Here is a 17,665-nt window from a genome sequence, read left to right as displayed (position 1 = left end):
TTAATGTGGAAAATCATTCTTGCCAGAACGATCTTTGTTGAAACAAAAATATCTTTTACTGACGTATTTTTCCCAAAAGCACTCGCTCCACACTCATTTCAAATCTTTCGAGCTGCCGCCTCTGCATTCACCCCTCTATTATACCAAAAGTAAATATTGTGTTGCAGATGTTACACCTTTTTCCACTTGCGACCCAATTTTACAACGCTTAATCGTAGATCATGAATTTTAAGTATGCAAAATCTAATGCTTAACTGCAAGATGATAACTAGTGCTTCAAATTTTAAAAAGGACAGTTCAGACATACACTGACAGCGTCGCGCTGCGTTCACCTTGACGGCGCCCAATTTCATGCGGCGGGTGGCGTCTGGCCGGTGACCGGTAGCCGCTGCAGTGCGAGGAAGCACTCGAGCGTAAGCTGTTCTGGTCGCGACGCAGCCACGAGCTGACCTGCGGAATTGTGTCTGGGTGTATTTGTTGTTAGTGCTGGGTTGAATGTGAAGCGAATTATCTTCGATGTTCAAATAGACTCATGACTTTAGACGAGAGACGAAATGTTGAAAAAAAAAGTACGGATGGACGCGAACACTTGACTATAAGTATAGACTGCAAGACGATTACCACTAGTAAACCTTCCGGGATATACGGTCGTGGTCCATGAAACTCTTCAGCTCCTAAAGTTTAGTCCAGAGCTGCGCTGGACATCTTCAGAGGGGTGTTTCTCCTCCGGTGAGACTTGCCGACTGACGAGTCGGACGTCTGAGAGCGACTTATATACTCCTGGAAATGGAAAATAGAACACATTGACACCGGTGTGTCAGACCCACCATACTTGCTCCGGACACTGCGAGAGGGCTGTACAAGCAATGATCACACGCACGGCACAGGGGACACACCAGGAACCGCGGTGTTGGCCGTCGAATGGCGCTAGCAGCATTTGTGCACCGCCGCCGTCAGTGTCAGCCAGTTTGCCGTGGCATACGGAGCTCCATCGCAGTCTTTAACACTGGTAGCATGCCGCGACAGCGTGGACGTGAACCGTATGTGCAGTTGACGGACTTTGAGCGAGAGCGTATAGTGGGCATGCGGGAGGCCGGGTGGACGTACCGCCGAATTGCTCAAGACGTGGGGCGTGAGGTCTCCACAGTACATCGATGTTGTCGCCAGTGGTCGGCGGAAGGTGCACGTGCCCGTCGACCTGGGACCGGACCGCAGCGACGCACGGATGCACGCCAAGACCGTAGGATCCTATGCAGTGCCGTAGGGGACCGCACCGCCACTTCCCAGCAAATTAGGGACACTGTTGCTCCTGGGGTATCGGCGAGGACCATTCGCAACCGTCTCCATGAAGCTGGGCTACGGTCCCGCACACCGTTAGGCCGTCTTCCGCTCACGCCCCAACATCGTGCAACCCGCCTCCAGTGGTGTCGCGACAGGCGTGAATGGAGGGACGAATGGAGACGTGTCGTCTTCAGCTATGAGAGTCGCTTCTGCCTTGGTGCCAATGATGGTCGTATGCGTGTTTGGCGCCGTGCAGGTGAGCGCCACAATCAGGACTGCATACGATCGAGGCACACAGGGCCAACACCCAGCATCATGGTGTGGGGAGCGATCTCCTACACTGGCCGTACACCACTGGTGATCGTCGAGGGGACACTGAATAGTGCACGGTACATCCAAACCGTCATCGAACACATCGTTCTACCATTCCTAGACCGGCAAGGGAACTTGCTGTTCCAACAGGACAGTGCACGTCCGCATGTATCCCGTGCCACCCAACGTGCTCTAGAAGGTGTAAGTCAACTACCCTGGCCAGCAAGATCTCCGGATCTGTCCCCCATTGAGTATGTTTGGGACTGGATGAAGCGTCGTATCACGCGGTCTGCACGTCCAGCACGAACGCTGGTCCAACTGAGGCGCCAGGTGGAAATGGCATGGCAAGCCGTTCCACAGGACTACATCCAGCATCTCTACGATCGTCTCCATGGGAGAATAGCAGCCTGCATTGCTGCGAAAGGTGGATATACACTGTACTAGTGCCGACATTGTGCATGCTCTGTTGCCTGTTTCTATGTGCCTGTGGTTCTGTCAGTGTGATCATGTGATGTATCTGACCCCAGGAATGTGTCAATAAAGTTTCCCCTTCCTGGGACAATGAATTCACAGTGTTCTTATTTCAATTTCCAGGAGTGTATATCGTAGAAAGTGGGCGTGGCCAAAGTTACACGTGATATGCAGAGATAATCTTTGTCAGAGAAAAAACTTAACTATCGATCGTGATCTCGTCACGGATAAAACTGTCTAGCAATTCTGTAGTGCTACTGTCCAAATATCACTAAGTTTCATGGTCTCTTCTTTCCGATTAAAATTATCCCTATGTTTATATATTTCAATTGCTTCCCTACAAAGCCGTGGGTAATAGTTTGTCGTCGTAGATAAAATTTTTGTTTCGGAAAACTTCACTTTATAATTTCCTGACTGAAAAGCGTGTTCTGCTACAGCCGATTTATCTGTGTTCCCTAATCGGCAAAGACTTCTGTGTTCTTTTAACCGTGTATTTACGCTTCTTTTGTTGTTCCAATATAAATTTCACCAAATGTACACGGAATTTTGTATACGCCACTGGCTGATAGAGGAGCGCGTTTATCTTTTACAGACCGCAGAACATGACAAATTTTCTTCGTTGGTTTAAAAACAGGTCTGATATCTTGTTTACTTAAAATCTTTCCAATCTGATCCGTTACTTTCTTTATAAAAGGGAGAGAGGCTGTATTCTTCCATCGTTTTTCGGGCTTGTCCTTACCCTTTTTGTTGTTTGTGTGCAGAATTCTGCTTACTTCTTTCTTTGAGTAGCCATTTTTCTCAAAAGCGTGCTTCAGATGTTTTAATTCGGCGTCAAGATACTCCGGCATGCAAATCCGTCTGGCTCTGTCAATGAGACTTTTAATCCTACCTCTCTTTTGTTGTGGATGGTGATTAGAGTTTTTATGTAAGTATCTGTCTGTGTGCGCTTTTTTTCTAAAAATCTGTTGTTTCAATCTCCCATCTGTCTGCCTCATAACTAATACATCCAAAAACGGTATTTTGTTGTCATTTTCTCTCTCTGTGGTAGACTGGATTCTTGCATTTATATTATTAAGGTAATCAAAAAATTCGTCTAAGGCTTCTCTACCATGTGGCCAGACCACAAAAAGTTTATATTGGAACAACAAAAAGAAGCGTAAATACACGGTTTAAAGAACACAGAAGTCTTGGCCGATTAGGGAAAACAGATAAATCGGCTGTAGCAGAACACGCTTTTCAGTCAGGAAATCATCAAGTGAAATTGTCCGAAACAAAAATTTCATCTACGACGACGAACTATTACACACGGCTTTGTAGAGAAGCAATTGAAATACACTCCTGGAAATTGAAATAAGAACACCGTGAATTCATTGTCCCAGGAAGGGGAAACTTTATTGACACATTCCTGGGGTCAGATACATCACATGATCACACTGACAGAACCACAGGCACATAGACACAGGCAACAGAGCATGCACAATGTTGGCACTAGTACAGTGTATATCCACATTTCGCAGCAATGCGGGCTGCTATTCTCCCATGGAGACGATCGTAGAGATGCTGGATGTAGTCCTGTGGAACGGCTTGCCATGCCATTTCCACCTGGCGCCTCAGTTGGACCAGCGTTCGTGCTGGACGTGCAGACCGCGTGAGACGACGCTTCATCCAGTCCCAAACATGCTCAATGGGGGACAGATCCGGAGATCTTGCTGGCCACGGTAGCTGACTTACACCTTCTAGAGCACGTTGGGTGGCACGGGATACATGCGGACGTGCATTGTCCTGTTGGAACAGCAAGTTCCCTTGCCGGTCTAGGAATGGTAGAACGATGGGTTCGATGACGGTTTGGATGTACCGTGCACTATTCAGTGTCCCCTCGACGATCACCAGTGGTGTACGGCCAGTGTAGGAGATCGCTCCCCACACCATGATGCCGGATGTTGGCCCTGTGTGCCTCGGTCGTATGCAGTCCTGATTGTGGCGCTCACCTGCACGGCGCCAAACACGCATACGACCATCATTGGCACCAAGGCAGAAGCGACTCTCATCGCTGAAGACGACACGTCTCCATTCGTCCCTCCATTCACGCCTGTCGCGACACCACTGGAGGCGGGCTGCACGATGTTGGGGCGTGAGCGGAAGACGGCCTAACGGTGTGCGGGACCGTAGCCCAGCTTCATGGAGACGGTTGCGAATGGTCCTCGCCGATACCCCAGGAGCAACAGTGTCCCTAATTTGCTGGGAAGTGGCGGTGCGGTCCCCTACGGCACTGCGTAGGATCCTACGGTCTTGGCGTGCATCCGTGCGTCGCTGCGGTCCGGTCCCAGGTCGACGGGCACGTGCACCTTCCGCCGACCACTGGCGACAACATCGATGTACTGTGGAGACCTCACGCCCCACGTGTTGAGCAATTCGGCGGTACGTCCACCCGGCCTCCCGCATGCCCACTATACGCCCTCGCTCAAAGTCCGTTAACTGCACATACGGTTCACGTCCACGCTGTCGCGGCATGCTACCAGTGTTAAAGACTGCGATGGAGCTCCGTATGCCACGGCAAACTGGCTGACACTGACGGCGGCGGTGCACAAATGCTGCTAGCGCCATTCGACGGCCAACACCGCGGTTCCTGGTGTGTCCGCTGTGCCGTGCGTGTGATCATTGTTTGTACAGCACTCTCGCAGTGTCCGGAGCAAGTATGGTGTGTCTGACACACCGGTGTCAATGTGTTCTTTTTTCCATTTCCAGGAGCGTATATAAACATAGGGATAATTTTAATCGGAAAGAAGAGACCATGAATCTTAGTGATATTTGGACAGTAGCACTACAAATTGCTAGACAGTTTTATCCGTGACGAGATCACGATCGATAGTTAAGTTTTATCTCTGACAAAGATTATCTCTGCATATCACGTGTAACTTTGGCCACGCCCACTTTCTACGATATATAAGTCGCTCTCAGACGTCCGACCCGTCAGTCGGCAAGACTCACCGGAGGAGAAACACCCCTCTGAAGATGTCCAGCGCAGCTCTGGACGAAACGTTAGGAGCTGAAAAGTTTCATGGACCACGACCTTACATCCCGGAAGGTTTACCAGAAGATATGTCATCCGGTCGTGAAAGCCTTCATACTATGATTACCACTAGGCCACGGGCGCACACTACACCAAGGAAATAGACACCTCCTCCTGACACTTCCGCATCTTAAAGTGTTGGCAGATTTTGCAGATGGCCGGACTTGGTGTTGTCAGGGACGTTCGGTTTTATTGGCCACCGTAAATGAACAACTTGGACTTTGTGGCGGCCGGGCGGCGGTCAGGTTTATATGTCATCGGCGTTACCGGTAAATACCTGACGCGACACAAACTCCATGCCCTCACCCTGGCGGACAACCCTATCTGTCTGAGGTGTAATGTACACGCCATTGATGAAACATCGTTCCCTGCGGCGCGGCGGTGCATGATTAGTTCCTTCTCCAGTAGATATTTGGTTTTATCTCCAAGGGCCAACGCATATGGTCGTCCGCAGTATGCTCCTGTGTCCGAACGAGACGAATTTCCCACCATCGAAAGTACATTCTGTCGCCTGAATAAAGGGTATAGCCGTCCTGTATCTTTTCAGATATGGAGCTGCGAAAGTAATTGCTTTTTACACGCTTTTTGTCAACACTACACCAGGCAATGAGACGACACGTTAAATACCAGTTCACCTTTGCTAACTATCTAGGGGGCATTTTCTCCACCGAGCCCCCCAGTTGGAACCTTCCAGGTGAGTGAATTTGAAAGGTGAAGCTATATTTTCATGATCATTAAAGGTTCAGCGTTCGCTTTCTTAAGGCATGTCTCCAGCCGGTTGTTCAAAACGAGCGAACACCGATTCGTTTTCGCACACCAAGAGCAACTTTAAATTCTTTTCCAGCTTTCTATATTAAATAAAGGAGATATCTCTTATCATTTTTACATTTTGTAACCAAAACCGACCCAAACGAAATTGTTTCGTAGTTATCTCTATTCTGTAATTTCTACCGAATTGATAAACGTTAATTTTATAGTAAGCGCTGTTTAATGTAAGAACTATGATTATTACGTTCATATACATAATTTGTTTTTTTATTGGCATTTCTAAGTGAGGTATTGCGTTTAGTAATGCTGAAGAACGTTTTTCTAACACTGAACTGGCAAAAAGAAAAAGAAAAAAATAGAGAAATGGCAGTGCGCACACGCTTCCGTGACTGGGTGGTCAGCAAAAAAAGTGGTTAGGCAACAGCTCGCGAATAAGCGGACAATCCGGTTTCGAGTCCCGGTCTAGCATAAATTTTCATTGTTTTCTTTCCATTATACTGCTGATGGTAGTCCGTATTCGCAACTGCGTATACATTTTGCGTACTTCATAACGGCTTTATTTGCCTCAGTGTCGGTTCCTTCGGCCATCTATCCATGTCCTAAGGAACACACTGAAACACTGTACAATAAGAACAGCCTCAAAGATATTTATCACACTGTCAACAGAGAGATAACACACCAGCTCCCACACGTCGCAAACATCACACATAAATGTCACAATAGAGGAAAAAAAATGCAGGAGGGCTGTCATTTTCGCTGTCTTCACATATGTCTAGCTCTCATGTGCTCAACTGCTGAGGCACTTGCATTGAGCAAAGAGGATTTTATATGTCTATCTATTATAAACGTCTATCACAAGACAATTCGGTAGTCTAGGAACAGGACGGAGGGTCCTTGGTATACGTTTTTCTCTATCGATAATATAACGAGATGCCTATTTGATCCGTTATATTGAATAGATGTAGTCGAATACCTATGGGATTGACGTTGGATATAGTAGAAACTCAACGTCATACAGTATAGCGTGTGCAGCCATCCTGCATAAACAGCTTGCCTCTGTAATTCTGTAAAATTTCCAAGGAGGGGCGTAATGTTATCTTAGAGATGACGTCTTGCATACTTAAAAAAGCAGCTGGCGTTATGATTTACGATAAGACAGTCGTGGTTGACCTCCAGCTGTAGAGTAAAAATATGTAATAAATTAATATGTCAGATCACCACCACAGAAGGGAACAAAGTTATCAGTAGGCACATATTTGACTCTGTGCTGCTACGTTCAGTTAACTAACTATGTATTGTACTAATAAAAATCTGTTAAAAAACACGCTGTAAAATCTACATTGTATTAATGAGGTTCAGTTACAGATTATAAGGAATACCTTATGAAGAAGGTCTACTGTAGTAAAACATGACCTATTCCTAATATGAGCGTGCTCAAATCCTCATTAATTAGCAGGACGTTACACTGTTTCTACCTCTAAACAGTATTTCTCCACTGCAGTCTTGTCTCATTCGTAAGTAGAATTACCGCACTACCACAAAGGTACTGAAATAGGGTTAGATGGTATTCCTATGGAAGCAAAGTTCTGCAGTCATCGGACCCTGGGCTTACACACTACTTACTCTAACAAACTAACTTACGCTAAGGATAACACACACACCTATGCTCGAGGGAGGACTCGAACCGTCGCTGGACTCATGGACTGTGCGGTTGATCCCGACGGAGGTTCGAGTCCGCCCTCGGGCATGGTTGTGTGTGTTTGTCATTAAGATAATTTAGGTTAAGTAGTGAGTAAGCTTAGGGACTGATGACCTTAGCAGTTAAGTCCCACAAGATTTCACACACATTTGAAGTTTTTTTTTTTTTTTTTCGAACCGTCGACAGGAGGCAGCCAAGCGAACCGTGGCGAGGCCCTCTAGACCACGCGGCTGGAAATTTGATAATGGAAGTAGATGTCTAATGGAACTCAGTTAACAATGACCGGGTTCTCCATCGTGATGGACTTGAACAATGTTAGCAATGCATTCTCGCTGAATTTGAGGTTCCAAGAATTGCTCTTTTAAAAAAAATGGTTCAGATGGCTCTGAGCACTATGGGACTTAACGTCTGAGGTCATCAGTCCCCTTAGAACTACTTAAACCTAACCAACCGAAGGACATCACACACACCCATGCCCGAGGCAGGATTAGAACCTGCGACCGTAGCGGTCACGCGGTTCCAAACTGTAGCGCCTAGAACCGCACGGCCATTCCGGCCGGCTTGCTCTTTTACATTCAGTGGCTAACGTGAGGTGGCTCGTTATCTGGTATGGGATAATTATGTTTATAAACTTCTCCGCAGGCATGGAGTGTGGCTTCATCAGTAAACAAAATGAGATGCATAAGTCATTCGTCGTTTGCAGCTCCTATAAAGTAATAACATGTAGCTTTCCGAGTTGCATAATCTTCATGGTCTAATTTGTGAAGCACTTGATTCTAGTAGACTGATTTGCGTTGTGTAAGCAGTAAAAACATTCATAATCGTTTGTTTTGGCTTATCTCTTGTTGTTCAAACGACGAACTGAAGCAGTCATAAGTCATATTATTTTCGATTGCTTCAATGATTCTCTGAAAAACCTCTAGTGTTGTAGGATTGCATATGATAGCTGACTACCTTCCCAGCAACAATTCGTATCGCGAAAAAATTGTGCATGTCTATTCTCTCTCTCTCTCTCTCTCTCTCTCTCTCTCTCTCTCTGTGTGTGTGTGTGTGTGTGTGTGTGTGTGTGTGTGTGTGTGTGTGTGTGTGTGTGTGTTTGTGAGTGTATGGCGAGTTCATATGGGATGTGGGAAGACCTACTTCTGAGATGAGCACCGGACACCTGCGTATATTTTCCTAAGCAGAGAGAAGGAGTGGCTTATACACTCCTGGAAATGGAAAAAAGAACACATTGACACCGGTGTGTCAGACCCACCATACTTGCTCCGGACACTGCGAGAGGGCTGTACAAGCAATGATCACACGCACGGCACAGCGGACACACCAGGAACCGCGGTGTTGGCCGTCGAATGGCGCTAGCAGCATTTGTGCACCACCGCCGTCAGTGTCAGCCAGATTGCCGTGGCATACGGAGCTCCATCGCAGTCTTTAACACTGGTAGCATGCCGCGACAGCGTGGACGTGAACCGTATGTGCAGTTGACGGACTTTGAGCGAGGGCGTATAGTGGGCATGCGGGAGGCCGGGGGGACGTACCGCCGAATTGCTCAACACGTGGGGCGTGAGGTCTCCACAGTACATCGATGTTGTCGCCAGTGGTCGGCGGAAGGTGCACGTGCCCGTCGACCTGGGACCGGACCGCAGCGACGTACGGATGCACGCCAAGACCGTAGGATCCTACGCAGTGCCGTAGGGGACCGCACCGCCACTTCCCAGCAAATTAGGGACACTGTTGCTCCTGCGGTATCGGCGAGGACCATTCGCAACCGTCTCCACGAAGCTGGGCTACGGTCCCGCACACCGTTAGGCCGTCTTCCGCTCACGCCCCAACATCGTCCAGCCCGCCTCCAGTGGTGTCGCGACAGGCGTGAATGGAGGGACGAATGGAGACGTGTCGTCTTCAGCTATGAGAGTCGCTTCTGCCTTGGTGCCAATGATGGTCGTATGCGTGTTTGGCGCCGTGCAGGTGAGCGCCACAATCAGGACTGCATACGACCGAGGCACACAGGGCCAACACCCGGCATCATGGTGTGGGGAGCGATCTCCTACACTGGCCGTACACCACTGGTGATCGTCGAGGGGACACTGAATAGTGCACGGTACATCCAAACCGTCATCGAATCCATCGTTCTACCATTCCTAGACCGGCAAGGGAACTTGCTGTTCCAACAGGACAATGCACGTCCGCATGTATCCCGTGCCACCCAACGTGCTCTAGGAGGTGTAAGTCAACTACCCTGGCCAGCAAGATCTCCGGATCTGTCCCCCATTGAGCATGTTTGGGACTGGATGAAGCGTCGTCTCACGCGGTCTGCACGTCCAGCACGAACGCTGGTCCAACTGAGGCGCCAGGTGGAAATGGCATGGCAAGCCGTTCCACAGGACTACATCCAGCATCTCTACGATCGTCTCCATGGGAGAATAGCAGCCTGCATTGCTGCGAAAGGTGGATATACACTGTACTAGTGCCGATATTGTGCATGCTCTGTTGCCTGTGTCTATGTGCCTGTGGTTCTGTCAGTGTGATCATGTGATGTATCTGACCCCAGGAATGTGTCAATAAAGTTTCCCCTTCCTGGGACACTGAATTCAAGGTGTTGTTATTTCAATTTCCAGGAGTGTATTTACAGTTGTGTATCTCAATTTCACATTGTCTCGGTTATAAAGTTTTTATTACCTTTGGATTCTTGCTCTGTGTTGTGTTTTTATGTTTTTCCTAATTTATTTTAGTTATGTCACTTCCTGTGTAACTTTAACGTGCTCATATCACTTGCTCACTGTCTTACCACCAGGTACCGTTATAACGCACGAGGGACAAGAATTACTTAAGCACTGTTAATGAAATGTTTATTTCAAATAAATAAAAATAAAAGAAAACAGCAACACAGAGCACTGTCTTCTTTCAAGCAAGTTATAGCCATTCTGGGCCTGTGCTTAAATAAAGGACTAGTGGATACAGTTTTAAGTGCTTTCAGCTGATCAAATGCAACCTGCAATTCAGAAACGATGAATTATACAAATAGGTCATGAATCTTTTTAATATATCTAATAATGTGTCGAAGAACTGAATGTCAGAGGAGAAACTGAGAGGTTTAACAACTAAAAAGGACTGGATAATTTCATGTATTACATTCTGATTTCCAGAAAATTTAAGAAGTTATCCCTTAAAACAACGATTAATAGTGAAAATACTTCATCAGGTACTGATTTTACATTTTGCTGTCACTGCTTTCTTTCATTAATGTGCCGGCTGCTGTGACCGAGCAGTTCTAGGAGCTTCACACCGCAACGGCGCAGCTGCAGTGGTCGCCGGTTCGAATCCTGCCCCCGGCATGGATGTGTGTGATGTCCTTAGGTTAGTTAGGTTTAAGTAGTTCTAAGTCTAGGGGACGAATGACCTCAGATGTTAAGTGCCATAGTGCTCAGTGCCATTTGAACCATTTTTTTTATCATTGATGTTAAGAAAATTTAGCCTGGTGCCGTACAGAGTCTTATTAATACGTAACAGATTTAGACGGAAAGTTAGTAGACTCATTCAGAGACGGGAAAGAGAACCCAAAAGATACATATGGAATCATAATTTCACTGGTTTAGAGATTCATGGAAAACTGAAAAAAGGATGACAGTGCGATTGTGAGTACTGCCTTTCCTGCTGCGCCGATTTTTTGTTTCACGGCACGTCAGTACGTGAAGCACCAGAGAGCTATAATTTATTACAGAAATGTCTCACAACGTACGGCAATATCTTCAAGGACTCAAAATAACACTAATCTCTGCAAGGGATCTGGATACTTCTAATTATCTCGAGGAAAATTTCTGTGTGGTAGTTTGAACTTTGTCGTTTACATAAGTGTGCAACTGGAAGGTCGTTCTGCATTTAGTCACCACACGATATATTCCCTTTTTTTTTCTTAAAAAGTTCAGCTATTAGTTAAGCACAAAAGAAACATGAAATCATACAGCGTAGTACCACACAACATGCATGATTTTGTAATACATTTTCCTAGTATTGATACTACCACATTTTTTGCTGAAGCCAAACCAAACGCATTTTCAGCGCATCACTTGTGACTCTATGGTTATGTCATACTAAAATAAAATGTATAAATAAAACCAAAAAACTAAAAAAGTGGAGGGAGGAGAAAGGAAAGGGAATAGGCTATTGGTGTCAGCTGCATCGGGAGTTTACGCGGAATCAGCGGCGATGAGTACATATCTGTGCCGGACCAGGACTCAAACCCGGGATCTCCCGCTTACTTGTCAATTGTGTTAACCACCGCGCCACCTTTTTTTTTAGTGCTCTACCACTTTTTATCGCCCCTGGACAGAAAGGGGAAACTACAAAAAACATCTACTTGCCACTGCCAGTTGTGGTCTAACAAAAAAACAAAACAAAAAAAATAATTAAAATGCACCTCTTCAGACGTTGGCGCGTATTTACATCTATCCCAAAACAACTAACATATTACTACACGAGTGTAGAAAAGGAGGACAGTAGGGCGGAAAAATATGGAGAATAGCGATGAAAATGAAAGTAGTTGTGTGCGGGGTTTTTGTTTTTTTTTTGTTTTTTTTATTGCACATTTTGTTCTTTGCGTTTATTGAATGTATATTTTTATTTTCCTTTATTCCAGGAGTCGCTAACGTCTTCCGATTGGCGGAACATCGAAACGTGTCTTCTCGAAATTTTAATGGAGATTCCGTTTGTAGTGCGTTCAGAACATCATGTCGACAAAAAAGCATCAGCATCTCGTGGCTTGGACGTTCCAGCTGGAAGGCGGGTCATGAAAGGCGCTCCGTAGAAAACTGGAAAAGAACTGCTTGTATCTGGGGTTGCGAACAAGTACACAATGTCGATCGTTAAAGTTCGTCCAGTAACATAGTTCTGATTTTTCGTCGGAGCCAAAAAGGTAGCGTATCCAATTCCCAGCGTTAGTTTTTGTTGCGGAATAATGAATCACATACGGGAATAAAAGCGTCAGGAAAGTGATCTGAGCAGCTGTCTATCGGGTAAAGAAGGCCAAGATAGGCTGCGCGAGCCTCCAGATGTCAGACGACGGACCACATGGGAATCGACGAGCGTCTGTGTCCTCTACACCACAGTGAACACAGAGGGATGTGTCAATGAGGTGGATGCGGTGCAAACGAAAGTGGTTGACCTGCTTGCATTGACAGTGATATACCAGGTGGATTGGACGCTGGTGTCGAGATAACCAGCATGCACCGCTTTCCACACACGGCGCCATGTGATCTGGGGAAACTTGTGTTCGATAGGATTGGGCGTTCAACACATTTGTGATGTGTCGTGTACAGTCTTTGTCTGAAGTATACGTGGAAGGGTAAGGAGTGCAGGATGTAATTTAATTCAAGAAAGAAGCGCCGAAAGTGATAAAAGGGGGGGGGAGGGGATGGAATGTCTGATAACATGACTGGGGCTGACGTGGACACTGGTGCGTATTCATGCGAAAGCTATCCCATCAGGCTCGTCGAGCACCGACGCCTGACTTTCAGCTGGAAGCTAATAAAAAGAGCTGTAACTCTGTCTGGTACATGGAATAAGCCCACTCTGCCACGCTCCGGTGGGAAGGAATATTGAGCATCCCAGTACAGACAAAAGATCCCATCGCCATCAACATACGACGTGCGAGAGTAATCAGGACCGGGAACACTTGTGGCACATGGGGGATGCGTGAGGCGTCGTAAGCATTCACGTATTGCGCACGCTGTACAGTGTCGAGGGATCTAAGGCGGTGGTCCACAGGTGCAGCCCTGATAGTTTGTAGGAGACGTCTACTATTGGCTACCGCTGAACGACGGAGGTCATTCATAAAATCAGTGTCCAAAGAGAGGACGCTGGTGGCCACACTTACAGGAGCGACATATCTCTCGGGTAGACCCTCACCAACGAGCAGAACCTTCCATCTGGAAATGTTATGAGAACTGCCCAATGCCTTCCTATACGTCGCAACCGAAGTCAGAGCCGCGCAAACATCGTTTTCATTGCGAAGGTAGAGGACTAGATCGTCGGCATAGGCTGTACAACACAAGCGGTGTCTGTCCATTGTCAGGCCCACCAGGCTTTGGCGAAGCCCCTTGGGTCTAATTCCAAAGCATACAGTATCGTGGAAAATGGGTAACCGTGGTTCAAATGGCTCTGAGCACTGAGGTCATCAGTCCCCTAGAACTTAGAACTACTTAAACCCAAATAACCTAAGGACATCACACACATCCACACCCGAGGCAGGATTCGAATCTGCGACGATAGCGGTCGAGTAGTTCCAGACTGTAGCGCCTAGAACCGCTCGGTCACTCCAGCCGGCTGGGCAACTGTGTCTGACAGGGTGCTCGATCGCTAGAGGTGCGGTGAGGCGATCATTACAGAGTATTTTTGAAGTCGCGCCGCTCAAGAGCTGCATCACTATACGAGCTGGAAAACCTATGTGTTGGAGGACCGATTTCATAAAGGTATGGTCGACGTGGTCGAATGCCTGACTGAGGCCATCAAAATGGGGAGAGTCAGGTGGGAAACACGTAATTTCCACAGGCCGTAGCTGTGCCTCACCTGTTAGCGAGCGAGGACGACACTGCAGATGTAGGCGTCATGGTCAGAGAAAGCCGCCGGAGGACCCTCCAAAAGCTGTGTCACCTAGTCAGCAAAGAAGGTGTGTCGGTCACGACATCGACTGCAGCCGGACGACGCATATACATTGAGAATGCAGGCGCCGAACAGCGTGAGAGGCATACCTCCAGCCTTAGGAAGGTACACTACATTTTCAGCAGGGAGTCCACAACGGAGGACGATGGCGACTCCATTACTGTTGTCAGAAGCATGGGAGATGTGGGCCAGGTAGCTAGTGGGGGCGTAGAAATCGGGGACAATCACTTCTTGGAAGAGGGCAATGTCGACAACAGCAGCGTAAATGGTCTCTTGGAACATTGACAGTTTCTGAGAAGCACGAATGGTGGCCAGATTCATCGTTGTGATGCGGTAGTGTTGTGAGCATGCTCTTACCAGTGGCAAAGATGTTCCAGCAGAGATGTCAAGCACGCGTGTAACATCTGGTGCGGTCACGGTAGCCGCAATCACTGAGTGGAAGGTGGGTCAGGAATCTCCAAGGGACACTACCTGGTGGGAGGACCACCATCTCGATCTGCTCCATCGTCAACATCATCAGCCCAGGAGACTGCAAGATGTGGCAAGCGACTGTCGCACTCATTGAGGGCGAGTTGTGGTACACCGCTGTAGAGGGGTCTCAGGACTCTGCCTCCATGGAATCCATCGTTGTCGGGTGGGATCTTTCCTCAGATGGAACTTCTGTCGTCAGGACGCTCGAAGGGAGATCACTATATTGTATCCACTCTACGGCCTGTAATGCCACATGAAGAAGTCTGTCGTCAGATGGTGTTTGACCTGTCTTCTTCCGTTTTCGGGGCGACCACTGCTTTCCGAGGTGCTGTTCTGTATCAGAATGTGGACGTTCAATGTCTGAGGTCGCATCCGCATGAAGAAAGGCATAGGTAGGCACCACACTCGCATGATGTCTATCGCAGCGGGCGGGATGGTCATCGGGCTCTGGAGAGCTAGTGATCCCGTAGCCGTCGGAGAAGATGGTGGTGGGGGTCCATGGCAGCACCGTCATTTACAGTTGGGAGTGCCGTTGGGAGAACAGTCGGTTTACGAAGAGATGCATTGGGGCTGTGTACAGCTGTGACGTAGCTGTCTGGTAAAGAAGTGACCGTCACTTTGGGAGCTGTTACTGGACGGAACCTGGAGCAAATCTTGGCGGAGACAGTCTGTCCGACCCTGGCCCTCTTGTCCACAACCGGCTCACGTCCGCTGCTGGCCGTCATACATAACGATGGCACGCACGCCACCTACCAGCAGATAGGATAGTACATGTCTGGATGAGTTCGATTTTGATTGGGTGGACACCATTCAACATATGGTATGTAGTGAACGTCTGCCATTTTTCCACGATGTGCCCCAACATGTGTCCTAGGGTTAGAAAGGTTCGTCGACCACGTCTTGTGGAACATTAAAAAGTGAGCTCAAATACCTATCCAATATGCCCGTCAGAATGTTTGAACTTTTCATGTGCGTGTTGTCGAACTATCTCAGCACATGCTTCCTCCGTCGCCACTTTAACATAGACGACACTACCAGTGATAGGGAAGTGAATACCTATCACTTCCTGGAGGTCCAGACTTTGCTCTTCTCGAATGAATTGCTCATCACAAGAATAAACCTGATCCAAAGAAACCCAAACGCGATGATTGGTCAGAAGCAGTAGCAGACGTACACTGGTGTTGTTGCGCTCTTGCAAGAAGGTCCTACATATTATTACTAAGTGACATTAAATAAAACTTTAAAGATATTCAGATGTATTAGCAGCCATCAATGCTTTAGTTATGTAGTTATTATTTCAAAAATCGTGTATAATCACAGTCTCTGCGCTGCTGTGCTCTGTTTTTCGCGCTGTTAATACGCAGTATGAAAGTAGCTGACGCTGCTTCCTGTTCCGTAGTGACCGCGCGACTGCTACGGTCGCAGGTTCGAATCCTGCCTCGGGCATGGATGTGTGTGATGTCCTTAGGTTAGTTAGGTTTAAGTAGTTCTAAGTTCTAGGGGACTGATGACCATAGATGTTAAGTCCCATAGTGCTCAGAGCCATTTGAACCAGCCATTTTTGTTCCGTGATGAAACACGCGTGTGGAACACAGTTAAAAAGTGCCGAGAAATCGGTTGTTCTTAATGTTTGTTATACATTTACAGAGAAAATCGGCTTTGAAGTTTTCTGAGAGACTATCTTAGATACAGTCAAAACAGAAGTGCACATACGTTTATATCAGAATAGGTACCGTAGTAGCTTGAGAATTTAACGCAATAAATGGTTCGTTGGTTCTAGTCTCGCCCGAGACAGTTTTTCTTCTCTTGTTCAATTTGAATTGCCTACGACTCGTAATTGTAAAATTCATCATCATTTTTGGTGAGTGATGAACGTCTTCTTAATTACATATTGCATGTAAAATTCCTGTTTTCATTTCTAACATAAATTATCATTTACCCATATTTTATAAAAGACTGTTAATAAAGGTTGCTTAAATTAAGAAAACATGACAGTTACATTTTTAAGACGAAAATGAAAAAACTAAATATTCTTTATTTGGACTATGTCTATTGTTTTATAACACAAATATAGATATGTGTCGTAGAAACATGAGAAACAAATCGTTTCCGCAGCTTTGGGCACACCATACAAAGGCTGCATTTTTACATTTGCCACTACACCATTACAACATGAACCGAACAGAAGTGATCTGGAACCAAGTTGTGGGATTTGGCCTGAGAAGTAAGAAGACTGTTTAGCTGCCAGACATACTGGAACTAACGCACGCAGCTTTTTCACATGTCACTGCCGAACGTTGGCGGGATACAGAACGGCACGTAGTAAAAGACGAGGAGAAGATGTGGCGCCTACGTTTATCTATGTAGCAGATGACAGTTCCAGTACTGGAATGTTTTTCTCGGATTCGGATAAGGAAGGAGCTAAGAGATTGCCAGACGACTGACTGTAATGCCTTCAGTGGCTTCAGTGTTCAACAGTACGGTGAAAGCCCTGCAGTATGCTTTCACATCACACATAGCTCGCTCAAAAACTACCCTGTGTTTAAGTCAGGAATTTTTATCAGTCTTGTTTGTAATTAGAATACTATGTGGGTGGAGAACAAGAGTATTTTATGCTTTCCGTCTGGCCGCCTTAGAAGTGCGTGATAGTGCTAAAATTTTGCTGAATATTATTTCAATGTCTTTAAAAATTAAGCGACATCCGAAGCTATATTGTTTCTTTGCCCGTCACTTTTTACGTCTGAACGGCAACTGCTCACTTCATTGCAGGCTAGCTGGACCGCTGGTTCGTCAGTGGTTTCCAGGTTTAATGCGCCGGTAAAGCTGTTGTCCCACACATTATCGCTCAGTCTATGTGCGTGTAACACAGCCTTACGATCGTTCTTGACTGTACTGGTCGCTTGGCTTCTGCTCCACGTGAAACGAAATCCAATGAGATT

Source organism: Schistocerca cancellata, chromosome 9 (genome assembly GCF_023864275.1).
Source record: "Schistocerca cancellata isolate TAMUIC-IGC-003103 chromosome 9, iqSchCanc2.1, whole genome shotgun sequence".
Taxonomy (NCBI): domain Eukaryota; kingdom Metazoa; phylum Arthropoda; class Insecta; order Orthoptera; family Acrididae; genus Schistocerca; species Schistocerca cancellata.
The sequence above is the reverse complement of the archived record's forward strand: the minus strand, read 5'-3'. Positions refer to the sequence as shown.